This window comes from Equus quagga, chromosome 2, assembly GCF_021613505.1.
Source record: "Equus quagga isolate Etosha38 chromosome 2, UCLA_HA_Equagga_1.0, whole genome shotgun sequence".
Lineage (NCBI taxonomy): Eukaryota > Metazoa > Chordata > Mammalia > Perissodactyla > Equidae > Equus > Equus quagga.
Genome location: NC_060268.1, coordinates 92,140,343 through 92,154,486, shown reverse-complemented (window position 1 = coordinate 92,154,486; position 14,144 = coordinate 92,140,343). Strand labels below are relative to the sequence as shown.

The 14,144-nt window shown below is 43.1% G+C and overlaps 1 pseudogene; it reads left to right on the top strand.

Moving 5' to 3' along the window:
• The first annotated feature begins 13,782 nt into the window (after window positions 1-13,782).
• LOC124236579 (uncharacterized) lies at window positions 13,783-13,883 on the top strand (annotated as a pseudogene).
• Window positions 13,884-14,144: the final 261 nt, after the last annotated feature.

Below are 14,144 nucleotides of genomic sequence, written 5' to 3'. Positions count from 1 at the left end.
TTGATTGTGTCTGGGTGGTGAGATTGTGATGTTTAATCATAATTTTCTTTACACTTTAATGAATTGTCTAAATTTTCTACAATTCTCCATTTCTATATTACTTTTACATTCGGGGGAAATATCCTTAATAAATAAAAGGAATCCCCTTGTTGCAAACAGAAGAACCCTCAACAGTACATAAGCTTGTGACACTAGATGGGAGCAGTTCCTGTTATTGTTGATAAAAGCAGAGAAGAATTTAAACTCTCTCCAGCCAGCAATGGCCCACCTTTAAATTTCCTTCCAATCTTGGGATTCTCTGAGCCAATTGTTTCAAGAAAGACCACTGCTGATATTGTGTAGTTTGTCCACGAATAAAATAAATAACATTCTGGATCCACCCACGGTCATTTTAGAGCAAAAAGCATGTTAATCTTAATGTGTCTGGCACTTGTTAAAAACGTCCACACCTGTTGTGTTGTTTATCATTTATTCAACAAATAGTCATTACAGGGAACAAAATAGATAAATATCCCTCCCTTCAGGAAGCTTATATTCCAGTAGGGGGAGCCAAATAATAAAATAAATAAGTAAAAGATATGGTATCTTTTATTAAGGGCTAAGGAGAAAAGTTAAGCAGAAAAAGGGGGTAAGGAGTGGGTGGGGCTGTGCCGTTTCAGGTGGGATGGTCAGGAAGCCTCAGTGAGGTGATATTTCAATAAAGACACTTGGAGGGAAGGGAGAGAGCCCTGTGGACGTCTTTGAGAAGAGGGTTCCAGGAAGAGGAAACAGCAAGTACAAAGGCCCTGAGACAGGAGTTTGCTCCCTTATCCTCCAAGCTCACTTCTTAAGAGTTATTATTAAGCTCTTTCTTTTACAAATAGAAGCAACTGAGGCTCAGAGCAATTAAGAATCTTCTCCATGATTACATACACAGCAGAGCCATGAATGGAATCAAATTCAGAATCCGAAAAGTAAGTTCCCAGGGTACAATGCCTGAAACCTAGATTGAAAAATCAGCTTCATAAGGAAAGACTCAGAACACTTTTTAAGAGTGAAGTTGACTGGTTAGATCTTTGTTCAGAACAATGACAGAGATCTGGCTATATAATCTCCCCAGATCAACAATCTCCCTTAAATATTCATTTGATATTTGTTTCCCTTTCTCTCCCTTGTTTCTACCCTTTATTTAGTGAAAAGTTATTGCCTATCTGCCTGCTCTTAGTGGCAGTGAGAGATGGATGTAAAGAAAGAATAAGCCTTAATATTTGACCCTAGAGGGAATTAAAAGCAACAATACATAATGCTTTAGAGATAATCTAACGATAAACTGAATGTTTAGTATTGCAAAAAGGAAGAAACCATCCCAGTGAGTTAGTGTGGCAGATATGCGACCCTAACGCTGGACTGCGAAGGGGGAGAGTGTGAGAAGCATTTTATCACAGGTGGAAAATCTGGATGCCCTTAGGCACCAGGCAGGTAAAGGAAATGTGACACTGTGGGCATTAGTGATAAATAGGAAATGTCTGTTTTTAATTTTTTTTGTGTCTTACCAGAGAAAAGCCTAAGGCACTGAACTGTCCAATTAAATACTGAGAAACTGGCCCCACCATCCCCTCACTGGAGAATATCATCATCAGAGCAATAGCTAGTTTATTGAGTAATCACTATGTATGGGGTGGTGTTCTGCAGAGATTTCATAGAGAAGGTAAACATTTAACTAGGTTTTTGTAGTTTGTCAGCTGTAAAACAATACATAGATTGTAAGATACCCATTATTTTATGTTACACTGAAAGAGACAAATTCAGCCAATTGCAGTAACACAATGCTTTCTAATCACTTGGAACGTTTTGATTTATATTTGAAAGAGCTCCTTTAGATTTCTGTAGACATAATTTTTTCAAAAATCATTTATCACTCTTGCACGTATGAAAGAAAAAGAGAAGATAAGCAAAATTAATTGGCTAAGGTATTCCTAAGACTTCACATCCAGGATCTCACTCTTCTGAGTTGCTTTTCAATCAATCATCAGTGTCCATCTTTTTGTACGATTTCGTTCTCTCTGCCATCAGGAGTGTTGGCAATGAACATTTCTCAAAAGAGTGCTCCACTGTTGTCTCTGGCATTTACTTTCAAACCACTTTCACCCATTCTGCAAGTTTTGACAAAACACTCTAACCATGACACCCACTTCACTATCTCTCATTGGCCAACAAAATTGTTATAAAGGAGAGAAATAAGGTGTGGTAACCAGGGGAGATGAGGAGTTTAGAAAAAGTTTTTTTTTTTTTTTTTTTTTTAAGATACATTACAGAGGCCAGCCCTGTGGCCAAGTGGTTAAGTTTGCCAGGGGTTTGCTGGTTTGGATCCTGGGCACAGACCTAGCACTGCTCATCAAGCCATGCTGAGGCAGCATCCCACATAGAGGAAGTAGAAGAACCTGCAACTAGGATATACAATTATGCACTGGCGGGCTTTGGGGAGAAAAAAAATCAGAGGAAGACTGGCAACAGATGTTAGCTCATGGCCAATCTTCCTCACCAAAAAAATTGATATAATTTTTTTTAAAAGATACGTTACAATGTTTGCATATAGTTGCGAATGATCAAAAGCGAATGAGAATCTTGGGGTGGTGGGTAGTGGTTGAGTTCGCGCACTCCGCTTTGGCAGCCCAGGGGAAGAATGTGAGTGAAAATCTGATGACACAGAAACAGGGAGGGGAGGAGATGATTGCAGCTGTGCAGTGGCTCTGTCTCTGGGAGGATCTCTTTATGCTGAAGACCATGGGCTCTGTGACAGCCTTAGGGTTGTATTACTAAAGGGAAAAAGGAGAATGGGTATTGGGGAATAACTAGCAGCCCCAGACACACCAGGATTTGGTGTTGCTGGGCAAGAACCACTAGTGAAAGAGAAGGGTGAGGGGTCTGAGGATGTGCACTAGGGAGAGGTTGTAGATTAGAAATTATTTCAGCTGCAAGGACAGAAAATTTGACCACAACAGTTTAAACAAATGGAACTTTTTCCCCTTTACATAACAAGAAGATTGGATGTCAGTAGTGTTGGTGTGGGTTCATTGGTTGAATGATGTCAGAACTGACAAGTGTGCCATGCTTCTGCTTTTTCCACATGCTCATAATCACAAGAAAGCTGCATACGCCCCGTTGGTATTCAAGGTAGAGAGGAGAGCATATCCCCCAGCAGGAAAGCTAAGCTTTCACAGAAACCACTCCTACCTTCAGATATTGACTTCAGTCTCATTGGACTGAAATGGGTCACATGGCGACCCATAGCTGCAAGGGAGGCTGGGGAATTGGAGGAGACTGTCGTGATCAACTGAAAGGTATGGTGTTGGATGGGTCATTTACACAGATGCTGAAGTTGTCAAGAATGATGACAGGGCAGTGGTGGAGAGAGAGAGTAAGCCAGTGGCCAAGATGTTCAGTGAATGAAGAAGAGATCTGCAGGTGACTGTTACAAGAAGACAGGGTGTACTCTTATGTAAATTATTTCAAAGTGGCTGGGGCTTTATGGAGGAGGGGAAAGGAGGACAGCCACCCCCACCTCCAGGCCAAGTGGAATGAGGGGTGTGACAGGGACAGTAGCCCTTACTTGAGGAGGCTCCAGGGGAAGTGCTGTCTGCAGGGATTAGCCAGGTTTCCAACAGGGTGGAGGAGAAGGGAATATTCAGGGTAGAGGCTGAGGACATAGGGGAGTTTGTTAATGGTACACTGCCATCCAGAAGACACCATAGGGAGGTCAAGAAAGAGTGGGAGATGGGGTCAGTTTAGGGGATAGACAGAGCTGTAAGGGATTAAAATCCAGGTACTGCAGATGATCCGGGAGGCTTGGTAAAAAGGGTCGTGGGTTCAGTGCAGAACTCAGGGACCACTGTAGGTATTTGAAACAAGGATTTAATACAGGGGGTTGTTGTCCTGAAGTGGGAGGAGGCAGCCTCTTCGTGGTAAGAGGACTCTGCAGCTGCAGAAGGCAGGTCTCTTGTCGGGTGCTCACAGCTGAGGGTTTCTCATCTGATGGGTTTAACTTTTTCTGAGGAAGGAGGCAGGGCTGAGTGCAGGGGTAGATAAATGCGTGGGAGTCAGAGGAAACAGAAGGTTGGAAATGGCTGTTGCAGAGTGAGAGCAAGACAGCCAGGGGAACATGCTCACAGCGTTGGGTCATACTGAGGGGCCTGGCTGTACCTTCTTTCTTGCTCTTCCTGCGTTCCCCAGAAAGAATGAACACAGCCGTTTCTGTGTTCCCATTACATTTTTTTTTATTGGAAAAATTCAAGAACAATCCAACAGCATAGACTTTCTACCAGAAAAAAAAAAAAAAAAAAAGCATATTGAAAGAAAGCAAAAATCTAACCTGGGCTGTGGCTTTCATACTTTTGGTTTAAAGTAATAATTGGATTACACCTGTTTTCGGTTGGCTGAACTGTTCCAGAATTAAAAAAAAAAAAAGTGTGTGCTTTTGCCACAACTAATAAGCTCAAGATATATATATAGATATATGGCGATACATATATATATGTATGTATATTTGGCAGGAATGATTCGCTTTGAGCTAACCTCTGTTGCCAATCTTCCTCTTTTCTCTTTTTTTTCCCCCAAAGCCCCAGTGCATGGTTGTATATTCTAGTTGTAAGTCCTTCTGGTTCTTCTATGTGAGCTGCTGCCACAGCATGGCTACTCACAGACCAGTTGTGTGGTTCTGCATCCAGGAACCGAACCTGGGCCCCTGAAGCAGTAAGAGCTCTGAACTTTAACCACTAGGCCATCATCAGGGCTGGCTCTAAGCTCAAGATATTTTAATCAAGATGAGAGAGAGAAAAAATAGCCAGAATGAATTGAGGACACGTCTAATTACACTTGGAGCTCAATGCAATCAAATAGATTTAAAAATTGCCTCTGTGTGTATATGTGTGTGTTTGGCACCAAAAAAGTCACAAAGCTTGAACTGAGAAAAATAGTATTTGTTTGGATGAAAATAATGACGTATGGACCTCCAGGATCTTACATAGAGTGTAATAGATGGTAAGACCCCAAGAAAGCCGTAACCTCTTATGGACCTACAAGTGAAGTCAGGCAAGAGAAAGGAAAACCAGGAGTCTGGCCTGAATAGCTATGCCCAGGGAGCAGAAACTGACCTAATCAGGGGAAGAAATCACCCTCAGTTGAAGGGAGCTCCAAATCTCTTCCTACCAAGATCTTGGTATCACTGTGGCTCAAAGTGCTGTGTCCCTCCTCTTCTCTCCCCTCGTAAGTGGGAATGATTATTGCACACACCCAGTCCCTCTTCCCGTTGTGTGAGATCAGTATGGTTTGGCTGATAACATGGTTATTTTCATTTTTTATTTTGAAATAATCATAGATCAAGGTTCATTTTTTTGTCTATGGATATTCAAATGGTCCAGCACCATTTGTTGAAAGCACTATCCTTTCTTCATCGAATTGCTTTGGCACCCTTATAAAAAACCAATCCTTGAAGACGTGATGCTAAGTAAAATAAGCCAGTCACAAAGGGACTGTGTACTGTATGGCTCCACTGACACGAGGTCCCTATAGCAGTCAAAGTCATAGAGACAGAAAGCAGAATGGTGGTTGCCAGGGGGTGGGGGGAGGGGGAGTGAGAGTTACTGCTTAATGAGTACAGAGGTTCAGTCTGGGAAGACGAGGACAGTTCTGGAGATGAAGGCTGGTGATGGTTGCACAACACTGTGAGTGCCCTGAATGCCACTGAACTGGACACTTAAAAATGATAAATTTTATATTATGTATATTTTACTACAATTTTTTAAATGGTGAATTTTATATTATCTACATTTTATCATAGTAAAAAAAATCTGTGAGCTACAAAAAAAAAAATCAATTGGGCATATTTGTATGGTCTATTTTGGTTTCTTTATTCTGTTCCATTGATCTATGTTTCTGTCCGTCTGCCAATACCACACAGTCTTGACTACTGTAGCCATATAATAAATTTTAAAATCATGTGGAGTGAGTCCTCCTACTTATTTGGTGAGGAAGATTGGCCCTGAGCTAACATCCATTGCCAGTCTTCCTCTGTTTTTGTATGTGGGACGCCACCACAGCATGACTTGTTGAGTGGTATAGGTCCATGCCTGGGATCTGAACCCATGAACCCGGGCCACTGAAGTGGAGCGTGAAAACTTAACCACTATGCCACCAGGCTGGCCCCATTTTTTTTCTTTTTTTGGTGAGGAAGATTGGCCCTGAGCTAACATCTGTGCCAGTCTTCCTCTCTTTTTTTATGTGAGATGCTGCCACAGTATGGCTTGATGAACAGTGCTAGGTCTGCACCCAGGATCCAAACCTGCGAACCCCAGACCGCCAAAGTGGAATGTGCAAACTTAACCACTATGCCACTGGGCTGGCCCCTGTTTCTGATCTTAGAAGGAAGGCATTTAACTTTTTACCATTAAGTATGTTGTTAGCTGTTTTGTAGATGTTCTCTGTCAAGTTGAAAAATTTCTCCTTTACTCTTGTTTTCTAAGAGTTTTTGTCATAAATGGGTGTTGAATTTTGTCAAATGCTTCTGCACCTAATGATATGATCATGTGATTTTTGTTTGTTTATATGGTGGATTACATTGACTGATTTTTTAATATTGAATCAGCCTTGCATACCAGAAATAAGTCTCAGTTGGTCATAGTTTATAATTCTCTTTATAAATTGATGAATTCTATTTGCTAATGTTTTAAAGATTTTTGCATCTCTATTCATGAGGAATGTTGGTCAATAGCTAATATATGTGTCTGGCTTTGGTATCAGGTAACACTGGCCTCATAAAATGAGTTGGGAAGTTGTTACACAACAAGGTGAATATGGTTGACACTACTGAACTGTACATTTAAAAATGACCAGGGGGCTGGGGACCCGGCCCAGTGGCACAGCAGTTAAGTGCGCACATTCTGCTTCGGCGGCCCTGGGTTCACCAGTTTGGATCCCGGGTGCAGACATGGCACCGCGTGGCACACCATGCTGTGGTAGGCGTCCCACGTATAAAGTAGAGGAAGATGGGCACAGATGTTAGCTCAGGGCCAGTCTTCCTCAGCAAAAAGAGGAGGATTGGCAGTAGTTAGCTCAGGGCTAATCTTCCTCAAAAAAAAAAAAAAAAGACTAGGAGGATAAATTTTATGTTATGTATTTTTTACCACAATTAAATATTAAAAAATGAGTTGGGAAATATTCCCTTCTCTTCATTTTCTGCATGAGATTGTGTAGAACTGGTTTTAATTCTTCTTTCAACAATTGGTAAAATTCTTCAGGAAAACCATGTGGGCCTAGAGATTTCTTTTTTGGGAGTTAATTAATTACAAATTCTACTTCTTTAATAGTTATAGGGCCAATCGAATGATCTGTTTTATATTGGGTGAGTTGTGGTCATTTGTGTTTTCCAAAGAATTGGTCCATTTTGTCTAAGTTGTCCGATTTATGTGTGTAGGGTTGTTTCTAGTATTCCTTCTCTTTTTTGGCAGTACTCCCTTATTATCCTCTTGATGTCTGCAGGGTCTGTAGTGATGGCTTCTGTTTCAATCTTGACGTTTGTAATTTGTCTTCTTTCTCTCTTTTTTTTATATTAGTCTTGCTAGAGGTCTGTCACCTTTATTGATCTTTTCAAAGATCCAGCTCTTTGTTTCATTGATTTTTTGTTTGTTTGTTTTCAATGTCATCGATTTCTGCTCTTAATTATTTCTTTCCTTGTGCTTGCTTTAGGTTTATTTTGTTCTTTTTTTCTAGATACTTGAAGTGAGAGCTTAGATTATCAATTTGAGACTTTTCCTCTTTTCTGATGTATGCGTTAATGCCATAAATTTCCTTTTCAGCATTGCATTCACTGTGTCCCACAATTTTTGATGCATTATATTTTCATTTTCATTCAGTTCTAGTTTTTAAAAAATTTCCTTTGAGACTTCCTCTTTGACCCGTGGATTAGTTAGACATGTGTTGTTTAGTTTCCAGGTTTTTGGAGATTTTCCTGTTATTGATTTCTAGTGTGGCTCCATTGGTTGGTGGACACACTGTATGATTTCAATTCTTTTATATTTATTGAGGTTTGTTTCACAGCCCAGGATATGGTCTATCCTGATTTTCTGTCTAGTTGTTCCATCAGCTGTTGAGAGAGGAACGCTGAAGCCTCCAACTGTAATTGTGGATTTGTCTATTTCTCCTTTCAGTTCTATCATTTTTTGCCTCATATATTTTGCATCTCTGTTGTTTGACACAAACACGTTTAGAATTATGTCTTCTTGATGGTTGACTCTTTTGTCACTGTGTAATAGCCCTCTCTATAACTGGTGATTTTCTTTGCTCTAAGGTACTTTGTCTGCTCTCATTATGGCCCCTCTTGCTTTCTTTAATGTTTGCATGGTGTATCTTCTTTCATGTTTTTATTGGCGACCTACCTATGTCATTACATTTGAAGTGAGTTTCTTTAAGTAACATCTCATTGAGTCATTTTACAAAATCTATTCTGCCAATCTCTGTCTTTTAATTGATGCGTTTAGACTATCTACATTTAATGTAATTAGTGATTATTAGGGCTTAACTGTGCCATTTTATTTTTTGTTTTTTGGTTTTCTTTTTTTCCCCCCTGCTTCCCTGTGGGTTAAACATTTTTTTTTAATTCCATTTTGATTTATCAATTGTATTTTTTAGTGTATTTCTTTGTATAGATTTTTTTAGTGTTTTGTCTAAGTATTACATTATATATGTATATCTTACCACAGTCTATTGATGAAGTATAATGTAGTAATTATAGAAATATTACCTCCCTCTAAGTCCTTTTACCTTCCCTCCCTTATAATTGTCTTAAATATTTCCTTTACAAATATTGATAACCACATTAGACAATGTAATAATTTTTGCTTTAACCATCAAACATAATATAGAAAACGAGAAGAGAAAGAAAGATTATTGAATTTACCTGTTTTTTAAAACTCTGTCCATTGTTCTTTCTTCCTTCCCATTGTTCCAAGATGCCTTCTTTTATCATTTCCTTCCTGTTTCAAAACTTCTACTAGCCATTCTCTTAGGGTAAGTCTGCCGGCAGTAAATGCCTTAATTTTCCTTCATCTGAGAATGTCTTAATTTTCCCTTTATTCCTGAAGGATATTTTCACTGATATGGATTCCTGCGTGGACAGTTCTTTTTTTTCCATCACTTGAAAAATGTCGTGCCACTTCCACCTGGCCCCCTGTGGCCTCCACTGACACTGGGTGGTGTGGGGGTGGGGCTGCATCCCCGCTGGGTGGCGGTGAAAGTCCTCTTTCTCCACTAGGCCTCCTCTGACCTCACCCCAGCAGGGGTAGGGAGGGCATCTTGCTTCTGCCTGATGGATGTGGAAGTCCGGGTTCTCCAGCTGGCCTCCGCTGACACTGCAGGAGGGGGGCCTCATTACAGCCGGGCCGGGATAGAAGCCCGGACTCCCCACTTGGCCTTCCCTGGCAGGAGAAGGGGTGGCCTCATTATGCCCGCGAGGGTGGAAGTGTGGGCCCCCACTCAACCTTTGCTGATGGGGCTGGGCTGTAGTTTTTCTTGGAGTTTGGCTGGACTGGATTGATTATTGTCTAAAAGTTTTCTGTCTTGCTAGTCTGCCCCTTTCCTGATCTTTTGACTAGAGAGAGCAGACTTTTCTTGGGGTTTCTGTCGTCTGCATCCATTGGTTGTATTAGGTTGTCACATTCTCCAGTATCTACTTGGGATATAAAAGGGAAAAAACCTCACTGCCATGTCATTCCTTGAGTCTCCAGATCCCCAGCCAGTCTGCCTCTTCTCAACCTTTCAGAGACTTCTGATGTTTGTTTATGTAGAAAGTCCAGGGGTTTTTAGCTTTACTTAGCAGGAAGAATAGGAATAAATGCATCCACTCCATTTTGTCTGGAACCAGAAGTCAGGACTCATCGTTTTGATTGTAACATCACATTGTGCTGTATTCAAGCTATCTCTTTAACAGTTTGCTTCGTTCTCTAAACTGTGCGTTCTTAGAAGGCAAGAACTGTGTTTTATCTTTGTGTCCTTAGTGCCTAGCAGAGTAGCAATAAATTATTTTTTTAATTGAATTGTAGTATGTTATCAGGCATTTATTTCCCTGAAGGATTTTTGGAATGTGTGCAGATACAGATAAATTGCCACGAGAGGGCAGTAGCAGTGACCCCGCTCACTAGGGCCCTGAAGCTCGTGTGCCCCACTGCAGCAGAAACCTTTCCCCAGAACTGTGGTCTTTAGTTTGCTGTGAGAAGAGCAAAGTCTGGGAAGTAATTATAGTTGGGCCTCTCGGGGAGAAAAAGGACCTTGGGTGACTGACAAGGCTGTACGTGGAGCACATGGGTCTCATTCTTTTGGGGAAGAATGCTTCCCCCTTTTCGCAGTAAAGGGAAGGGAAGTCACATATTTCCAGCACCTAGTGGGCAGTCGTGATCTGGGCACTGCTCACAGTAATGCTGCAAGGCAGGCATTACTTCCTCTTCTTTACAGATGAGGGAACTGAGGCTCAGTGGGCCTCTGACAGCTGATAAGAGGGAGCACTAAAGCTCTTGCCCTGCTCCCCTCAGGAGATGCAAGGACACCTCATTCCTTGGGCAATGGAGGCCCTGGCCAGCCTCACACCAGCAAGCCTCAGAGCCCTGAGTAGGAGCTTCATCTTTCTTTAACGGGCTGATAACCCACTCTGCTTTTAAGATCTTGTGATAGAGGTCCAGCACCAGCTACATAGCCTACAAGGCCCAGAGCAAAGTGAGAATGTGGGACCGCTTGTTAAAAAAATTAAAAATTTCAGAACAGCAGAGCATTCAACCAAGCACGGGGCCCTTGTGAGCATGAGAGCCCGTGCGACTGTACAAGTCACATGTCCGTGAAGCCAGCCCTGTCTAGAGCAATCACAGAAATAATGAAATAATAGTAGGCTTCCTCTTTGGGGCAGCTTCTTTGCGCTACATGCTGTCACTTTAAATTTTCTTTCTTTTAGCTTTTGTGGGGTTGTTTTTTTCCCCTGTGTGTTTTTATCTTTACAATAAGGAGGTTGGACTAGACCAGCAGTTCTTAACCCTGGTTTCATATTAGAAGCAGCTGGGGGCTTTAAAAACATACCTACAGCTGGCGCCAGTGCCAAAGATTCTAAGTGAAGTGGATTGGAGCGGAGCCTGGGCATGGGAGTAACTCCCTCCTCGCTCTAAGACTCTGGTTTCTGTCTGAGGGTGATGAGGACGAAAATGTCCTTCCCCTCCTTTGAGAAAGCAGCTGGGGTATCTGGACAACTCCAGGTCCAGTTGGACGGGGAGTCTTGAGGTCCCAGGTCTGGGAATTTTTACTGACGCGAAGAACATATGTCCTTGGAGGGTCAGGGTGAGGGGCAGGTCTTCCGGGGACATTGTTTCTTCTCTACAGCAGACGTTTGCCCCAGTATCCATTCTGTCCATGGTCTCAGTGCTTCCGTGTTACTGGTGGCCCCTGGGGGGAGCCATCCATTTGTGGCAGTATTTCTGGGCATGAAGAGGCAACAGTGGCTTCCTTGTCCCTTCTGGGACTTGCCAGCTTGCCTACCTTCCTTGATAGAGCCAGAGCAATGCACATAAAGCTGTTGTAGAGAAGCAAGCAGAAAGGAAAAGAACGTTTATCATACACTTGCTGAGTGCCTGGCATTGCACTCGAAGCATGCATATTTAATCTTCCAAAAACCCTTCTGGGTATTTTTTTAAATCTCCATTTTTACAGCTCAGAAAGATTAAGTAAGTCGCTGGATGTCACACAGCTGATTGAGCAGTCCCTCTACTTACTGTGGCTCAGAGATGTGGTGGAGGGTGGAGTGGGCTGCAGAAGTATCAGGGTAAGCCTGAGTCGTGCTTGCCTCACTTCTGCCCTGTCACCTCTTGGACGCCTGCTAACCCAAAGCCTGGGACGCTACTCTGTTGTCCAACCCTACCTCCACTCTCACCCCAGGAATACCCCCTGGGCAAACCATGTCTCAGGGCCAGAACATTCCAGAGCCCTGCGGGACTGGCCCTCCCTTTTCTGAAGCCAGTGAGGCATGGCCCAGGCCTGCCCTGTCAGGACTGCACAGAGCCCAGAAACCCCTCACCTGGGGTCCCATGTAAATGGAATGGAACCATCCATTCACGGATGTGAGAACCCAAAGACAAAAGGAGGAGGCAGCCCAGGCTTCTCCCAGAAGCCCATCAGGAGAGGGGGCTAGAGCAGGCAGGGGGCCCTGGGGCTGCTGAACAGGGCTGAGACTTAGAAGATCAAACTCCTTCTCTGAAGCTGGTTATACTGCGAAGAACCCGAGTCTGCCACGCAGGCAGGGCAGTTCTGCCCCAATGACCATCAGCCTCAGGCTCTCCGCAAGGAAGGATAGCCTCGCTTTTGAGGAAAGGTCTCAAATTCCCCTCACTGCCCTCAGAGGGGCTTGTAGAGGCTCAGAAAAGCCGTGGGGTCCTGGGTGGAAGAGTGGGAAGGAATGGAGACCCCAGATAATTGAGGGGGTAGGCAGGACTGCAGCCTCCCTAATGGAGCCATGGGCAGAGCAGAGGGAAGGCTGGAGCTAACCCAGAGGCCCCCTCCCCCCAGGAATCCACCGCCCCCTTCAGGAGCGGGGACCTGCAGTCTCACAGCCCTGAGCTGGGCTAAACCAGGGAGGCATGGACCAGCTGATAGGGACCGTGAGGAAAGATTTCTATCACATTGTGACTCCTGGGGCTGCCAAGTGGTTTGGGAGCGGAGGGCTGGGGAATCCTCTTTTAATTCATTCTTCAAAAGCATAAGATCAGAAGAAAGATGTTTTATAAGATGAAACTCTCACGTGGGATAACGAAACAGTTCTGGAGATGGATGGTGGGGACGGTTGCACGACAGTGTGAATGTACTTAATGCCACTGAACTGTCTGCTTTAAAACTGTTAAAATCGTAAATTTTATGTTGTATATATTTACGCAACATAATAAAGTACAATAACAAAAGAGGAAGTGAAGCTGTGGGTTAGCTTAGAAAGCATGTCAGGCGAGTCTCATCTGAGGCCGAAGAGAGGTTTCCGCATGCCCCAGGAGCGCCTGCAGGCTGAGGCTAGCAGCTTTTGGGGGAGGCAGTGCCTTCCCCCCAAGACCCAAAATGGCCAGCCCGTGGGGTTAGAAATGGACTCTAAAGAGCCTGATGGATGTGTCTGTCTTCTCACTCTTTCTGGCTGTCCTGAGGTCCATGAGGTGGGGTTATCTCTCTCCTCTCCAGTAATATTTAGGGATGGATGTGAGGACTGACCCAATAAATCAGGCGCTGGCCCGGGAAGCATTTTGGATGCCCTGCTTTAGGACCGGGGGACCATTTTACAGAATCACGGCTGGTGTGAGTGTGTGGAGTTTGTCATGGATCACGTAGGCATCCAGGCTGAGACAGCCAGATGGCAACCCAGCAGAGCAGGTCCTCCTGGGCGGAGGCCCCACAGTGCCCCAAGGAGGGGTCCTTGGCGGTGTGCTGGGGGCACAAGAAGCCCCAGGAGAGAAGGGACTTACCTGCCTGGAGTGTATCTTTGCTTAAAAATTTACAAGAGTGGATCATATCGTGTTTTTTTCCATTTCCTAAATTTTTAAAAATTATTTTATTGAGGTGATATTGGCTTATAACTGTGTAAATTTCAGGTGTACATTATTATATATCACTTTCTGTATAGACTGCATCGTGCTCGCCACCAATAGTCTAGTTTTTATCCATCACCACACATATATGCACCTTTACCCCTTTCGACCTCCCCCCACCCTCTCATATTATATTTTTATTAAGAAGACATATAATGTCACTTTGGCAGCCCATATACTAAACTGGAATGATACAGAAGATTAACCTGGTCCCTGCACAAAGATGATTTGCAAATTTGTGAGGTGTTCCATATTTTTTAGCAGTAAATAATTGAAAAGTGAAATTTAAAAAACAACCCAATTTACACTAACATCAATAAACAGGAAATAGTGAAGTATAAATTTGACAAAAGATGTGCAAGACTTTCACACTGGAAACTACAAAACATTCCTGAGGGAAGTTTTTAAAAGATCTAAATATGTCGAGAGACGTACCATGTTCATGGCTTGGAAGACTCAATATTGTTAATTCTCAAATGATTTATAGACTTAACACAATCGCAATCATCGTCTCAACAG